Below are 6502 nucleotides of genomic sequence, written 5' to 3'. Positions count from 1 at the left end.
GCTCACAAGGAATTGCCAAAAATTATGTGAGTGTGGAAGTAGATCCATCCTCAGTCAAGTCTCAGAGGAGTCCCTGCCCAACACCTTCATCACAGACACGTGACCCTGAGGCGAAGGCCTCAGCAAGCCCAGCCTATACTCCTGTGACCCACAGAAACTGCGAGATGATAAATGTGTGTTGTTTTAAGTCCCAAAGTTTATGCTAATTTCTTATGCAGCAATATATAAATAAAAAGACGCATCAGCAATGAAATGGAGGCCAGGCAGTACAGTGGTGAAGGGTCCAGGATCTGGAGACTGACTTGCCTGGGTTCAAATCCTGCCTCCCAGTTTAACCTCTCTGTGTCTGAGTTTCTTCATCTTTTTTGTTGTTGTTAATTTTCACCGAAGATATTTTTCCATTGATTTTTAGAGAGAGTGGGAGGGAGAGAGAGGAAGAGAAAGAGACGTCAATGTGAAAGAGACACATGGGTCAGTTGCTTCCCACACTCCCCTCAACTGGGGCCAGGGATCAAGCTTACAACCGGGTAGTGCCCTTTACTGGGAATCTAACCTGTGGCCCTTCGGTGCCAAGGCTTACGCTCTAACCACTGAACAACACCTGCCAGGGCGGAGTTTCCTCTTATATATTTATTTATTTGTTTATTTATTTATTTGTTTATTTATTTATTTATTTATTTATTTATTTTTAGTTCCCTCATCTTTAATAGGAACAGTCCTACCCCATGGCCTCATGGTAAAGGCTAAATGGGTTAATACAGCTAAAGTGCTTGGAATGATATGTGTTCTGTAAAAGTCCAATAAAGGTTGGACTTTTTACTTGCTGGTTTCTGCCTGCTTTCTGTTAGGTCCTTCTAAGGATGGGATCTCTCTCGGGTTCCTAGAAATAGCAAAAATCCATGCAAACCAGCTTAAACAGAATGGGGATGGAGTTGCAGGATGAACTCTGGAGTGTGGCACAATATAGGAGGTTAAGAAATGCCCAGGGGCCTTGTGGGGCCAGATAGCATGGCCAGACACAGACGAGCCTCAGCCTCCCTGCAGCTTTGGCCGTGTGGTCTCTCTGCACCTCTGCTTTAGGCTCCTCTGAGCCCCTGGTAGGAGGTGGTGACCATGCTGTTTACATACCAAGCAACCAAGAGAAAGTGATTAGCTACTCCATGTCCAATTCCAAATTCCCTGAGGAAAGAATCTGATTGGTCCAATGACCACCCATGGTCTCTTTGGGAGAGGGAAGCAGTGTCCCCTCATGTGAACTGAACTGTTGGGACTACATCAGGCAGGGGCAGGACAAGTTGCAAAAATGAAGGGAGAAGGGCATGCCCAGAGGTGTGTGTTCCAAGCCCATTCCTTCTTTTTACTAAGGGACAGCAAGGACATCGACAACGATGTCCAAGAAGCTCTCAGAGACTTTAGACAAAAGATTGTGTTTGCTATGAACCCTCCAAATCACTAGAACTCTCTCATTTGGAGAGAAATTTAGCCAGTTATTTTAGTTAGATGTGCTCATCTTTTCTCCTTGATATCCTGATCCATATGGGGTTGCCGCTATCCTACTGGGCATAAAATAAAAGTTAAGAGGATGGCCCTACCCAGTTGGTCCTCTGCCTCAGTCTAACAAGATTCATGGGGCCATGGGAATCGGAACTTACCACGCCAGTCAGGGGGCCAGGGTGCGCAGTAGCCATCACCCAACTCGGAAGAATGTGCCCTCCCTGCTTAGAATCACAGTTACAAAGTACAGGTCCCAGTCCAAGGCAAACTCTGTATGTCATACACGGATGCTAAAGATGAAACAGACCATTCAACTTGAAATTATACCTTACTTAGTAGAAACATTATCTCCAATTAGCATAATTATCTAATGAACATTCAAAGGGAAAAACTAATTACTAGAATCATAGGCTCTCTGGGCTGGAAGGAAACTCATGGGTCAGTATAAATGACTGCCCCCTCCCCACCAAGCCCCACTGGTACCAGGATCCCCTTTACCATGTCCCTACCAGATAGATGCTAATTCTGCTTCACACCTCTATTGAAAAGCACCTTCCACTTCCGGATAACTACAGTTATCAGGATATCTTGATTTGAGTAAAACTAAAAATTGGCCTCCTCATAACTTATACCAATTGGCTCACATTTGCCCAAATTTTACATCTGAGTTTCTAAAACAAACCTTCTTTTGCATACCAAGAAGGAATATCTTCTCATATTTGAAAAGTAAGCTTATGCCCAGTGGCAGATACATGGAGTTGCCCACCCAACAGCCATTCCTCACACCTCCTCCTTCTGAGCTAAGAGAACACCGATTTTGCTTCATTATGATATGGACAGAAATATGCTCAAAGAGAGACATCCCTTCCCTAGCTACAGAGATAAGGTCTAGTCAGTGGCCAATGAGATATAAGGGGAGCATGCTAAGAAACCTCTGGAAAAGTTTTTGCTTCCTGATGGAGGAGTATAATATGTTTGAGAAGAGTTCCTGGTTCTACCTCTTCCCACTTCTCCCGGCTTTAATGTGCTTGTGTGAAGTGTTGCACTTGGAGCAATGGCAATCATTTTAGTACCATGAGGAGACAAACTTAACGATGAGGAGCCAACATGCCAAGGATGCAGAACATAAATCTAGAAGGAGCCTGGGCCTTGGACAACATCATTAAACCACTGCTGCTCACTCTGGAGTGGCCTACCTCCAGGCATCCAGTTCTAGGAGATAATCACATTTTTCTCACCCAATCACCGCTAGTTTAATTCTCTGTAAGTTGTAATGGGATATATTTTAACCAACAACAGTTCACCAGAGCTTCAGATCTCTTGGCTCCCTCAGCTGAGATTCATGTGACATTTCAAATCCCCCTTCAGCCCCACCATCCTGACCTCTCTCCTTACCACAATCTTTATTTGTCAAGTGTGGTGAAGAAAACTCAACCCACGCCCTCGGTGATGGCTGCCCAGGACAGAGCTCTTTCCTCTTCATTCTATCAGCCCTGCTCCCCAACTTTGCTTCCTTGGCAGCCTTATCTCACCTTGGGGTTACTGTTTACGACAACTCATGGATCTTTCCCAGACGTGCGGCCTGAGTCTCTCACCGGCCGTCCTCGTGCAGTGCGTCATTGAGACCCAGGTGCTAGAGTTCGCACGGGGCCCTGCTATGGACCAGGTTGCTTCCTCGGCCGTTAACATTGCTCTGGCTCACTATGCCTTCATCCAGCCTCTGAGCTCACCCGCAGCCCCATGGCAGCCTGGAAATGTGATCAGCATGCTATCGATGTGCTCACCCACACAGCGCTGAAAACAAAAAACAATAAGACAGCAACCAGAGACTAAATGCAAACACAATGCTAACAGTTGGTCTGACAATGATAACAGCTCTGTCAGTGTCTCCAAAAATACACCAACTTGATACCCATTTGGACTGAACGCTTTTCAGTATTTGTACCAGCGGGAGAGAAAGGCAGGATTCATCTCACAGGAGCTAAAATCGCTGAAGAAGGAACGGTGAAGGGAGGTCAGCACATCCCATGGGTCATTATCATGGCAGTTACCGTCTCTCCGTTCTGGGGGTCCTGTAATTGCAGCTCGTTAGGTCATGCGCAGCACAACGCACCTTGAAAAGGAGTCCTGGAGATTTAAGAGCCTTGCCCTGAAAAGACTGTGCTTTATAGAATGCGGACATCTATTCATAACGAGAGAACATAGTCATGATTTATAAAGCAAAGCAAAGCAAAGGTATGTTGTCTGCTATCCTAATAATAAATATTTTTATTCTAGACATAATAAGCAGATCTGAAGTAAAGAGAGCTCCTACATGAAAACAGGTATCTGTGATGCCAAGAATGAAGGGGATGGAAAGAGGGGAAAAAACATCCTGGCTGGTGTTGCTGTGGTTAGAGCGTCGGCCCACACGCCGAAGGGTCTCGGGTTCAGTTCCCGGTCAAGGGCACATACCTGGGTTGCAGGTTCAACCCCCAGCCCCAGCTGGGGCCAGTGCAGGAGGCAACCAATAGATGTGTCTCTCTCACATTGATGATTCTCTCTCTCTCCCTCTCCCTCTCTCCCTTTCTCCCTCCCTTCCTCCCTCCCTTCAACTCTCTCTAAGAAAATTAAAAAATCAAAAAATCAAAGGGAAAAATATTCTCAGGTGAGGAGTAACAAAATGAGAGAGAGAGAGAGAGAGAGAGAGAGAGAGAGAGAGAGAGAAAGAGAGAGAGAATAAGGAAAAGAAAAATAAATTCTAGAAACACAACCAGAATAACTGCCTTTGCATTTCCCAAGATTTGATTTTTTTTTTTAAATCCTCACCCAAGGATATTTTGCCATTGCTTTTCAGAGAGAGTGAAAGGGGGATGGAGAGAGAGGGAAACACCAGTGTGAGAGAGACACATCGATTGGCTGCCCCCGCACGCACCCCTCGGAGCCTTGTGCCCTTGGCCCGAATCGCACCCTGGCCTCTTCAGTCCGAGGCCAACGCCCTAACCACTGAGCCAAACCAACCAGGGCAAGAATCGCTTTTAAGTGCAAACATTCTTAGTAAAACCTAAAAGTCAGGAAGAAAAATGAGACTTGAGGGAAAAAATGAGTTTTATTTTTTGATTGACTGGTGTGAGGTTACAGAGGGTCACCAGGGAAGACATATCTCAAAGAGAGTCAAAAATACTCATTTCCTTTCCTGAAACTGCTCCTTTGAAGCTGTTTTGTTTACTTGTTTGCTGCCGGTCCTTCCCCCTTGGAACAAAGCTGCCCGAAGGCCAGGCCTGCTCACGGGCGTCCTCCCAGGGCCTGCACAGCCCCTGCCACGCAGGAAGCGCTCGATTTTATTTAGGAAACGACAAAATGAGTGAACAGATGCATCGGTGAGAAGAGCTGAGAGTAGAGAGCAGAAAAGCTGAGAGTAGGAAATGAAATATTTTTAAGTTTAAAAGCATTTGTTAAAGGAATAAACAAATGGATTCATTTAGGCATGACTTTCCCACACAAAAGAAAATGGGGTGATAATTAATATGAACCAGCTTTAACATTATCTGTAATACTGAATTCTCGTATTAACTTTTAACACCACTTGAGCGTAAAAGCAAAATAAAATTGTATTGCTCTTAGATACAACTAGAAAGGTAAATTTAAATGATAATAAAATTGAACATAGCAGAGGGCGTGACGAGGGGGGCTTTTCGGTAAACTGATGGTTTCCAGCGTCGGGGATGCAGATGTGCGAGGCCACTGCTGAGCCCCTTCCAGCTGCTCCTCCCAGGCCAAGGCTCTTACTACGCGGGTACCGTCCTCTCACCTGCAAAATGGGGCAGCGACACTTGGCGGGAAGGGGACTAGTTGGGGTCCAAGGACCCGGGGCCAAGTGCCCTCTCTGCCCCAAACCCTCAGACAAGCCACTGTGCTGCAGTCCCCATGTCCTGCTCTGCTAGTGGCAGGGAATGAGGTTGCTGGGTCCCCTCCAGCACCAACGTCCCTGCCCCAGCGAAAGACCAAACCAGCTGCCAGGTGCCCCTCCTCTTTCCTTCCTCCACTGGACATTGATGCCAAAGTATAACCCAATGGCTTTAGCCAGGGGCACATTCCTGCTTAAATTATAGAAACCAGATTTTACTTTAGGTGGAGACCTTCCTTATTCAGGCTCATAGGGAAAAATTTTCTTCTAAGCAAGGCTGGTGAAGCCTTGACCGCCTTCCACATGGGGCATGATAGCTTCGCAAAGCCTTCGCCTGAAGAACTAGTTCTACATGAAGTCGACTACCAGTAGGCCCAGTTCCTGGAAGCCCTGAGTCACCAGCGGACTGTTGGAGGGAGGAAGCCTTCCTGCCCCCCGGATCCCAGCAGAGTGGAACTGAGCCAGGACGGAGAGCCGGGCAGCAAGCTAGGACTCAGCGTCCGAGGCTGCAGAAATGACAATCCCCTTGGCAATGTTCTCTTGCGTTCAGCAGTTTATTCCTCCTGGGTGTTCAAAGGACAGTGTGATTTAAATTCAGTATCTGGCATTGCTGGTTTTCTTGGCTTTGTGCATGTTAAACCTGGTATTTTTATTGATACATTATTTAAAAGAGAGAGAGATACTCTCACCCCTCCTCTTTCCTTTCTCTCCATTAACCTGACTCTCTACAAAGTTATTCTCAGGATCGTGGGAGACTGCAGAATATAATCTTCATTCATTGTTCATCGAACACCTTCCGACACTGTTCTGAGCACGCTCCAGCATTAAATTCATATAACACGGGGTAAGTAGGCATTGCCATTGTCCCTATCTGTGTTTGGGGAGACCGAGGTCCAGTGAGGTCAGGGAGTCAAAGTCTGTGCTCCACAAACACAGTGCTGGGCAGCTCTGGCTGGTCCCTACCCTTGAGGAGCTGATGTTTCTCCAGGGTGGAGTCCGAAAATGAACAAGGGAGCAAAAGAGATACGTTCTGCAACAAACAAGAGCACGGAAAAAAGCAGGTGGAGGAGACTAGTCCGCCTTGTCCAAGGTCACGCAGCACCTAGTAAGTAGTGAGGCTGG

General features: G+C 46.5%; 1 non-coding gene across 1 annotated transcript; it reads left to right on the top strand.

Moving 5' to 3' along the window:
• Nucleotides 1-5908: 5908 nt before the first annotated feature.
• Nucleotides 5909-6043, top strand: LOC148091456 (small nucleolar RNA SNORA8). The gene has a single exon (XR_015715743.1). It is a non-coding gene; the product is annotated as a small nucleolar RNA SNORA8 (small nucleolar RNA).
• The last annotated feature ends 459 nt before the right edge of the window (nucleotides 6044-6502 follow it).

Source organism: Miniopterus natalensis, chromosome 15 (genome assembly GCF_054644295.1).
Source record: "Miniopterus natalensis isolate mMinNat1 chromosome 15, mMinNat1.hap1, whole genome shotgun sequence".
Lineage (NCBI taxonomy): Eukaryota > Metazoa > Chordata > Mammalia > Chiroptera > Miniopteridae > Miniopterus > Miniopterus natalensis.
The sequence above is the reverse complement of the archived record's forward strand: the minus strand, read 5'-3'. Positions and strand labels throughout refer to the sequence as shown.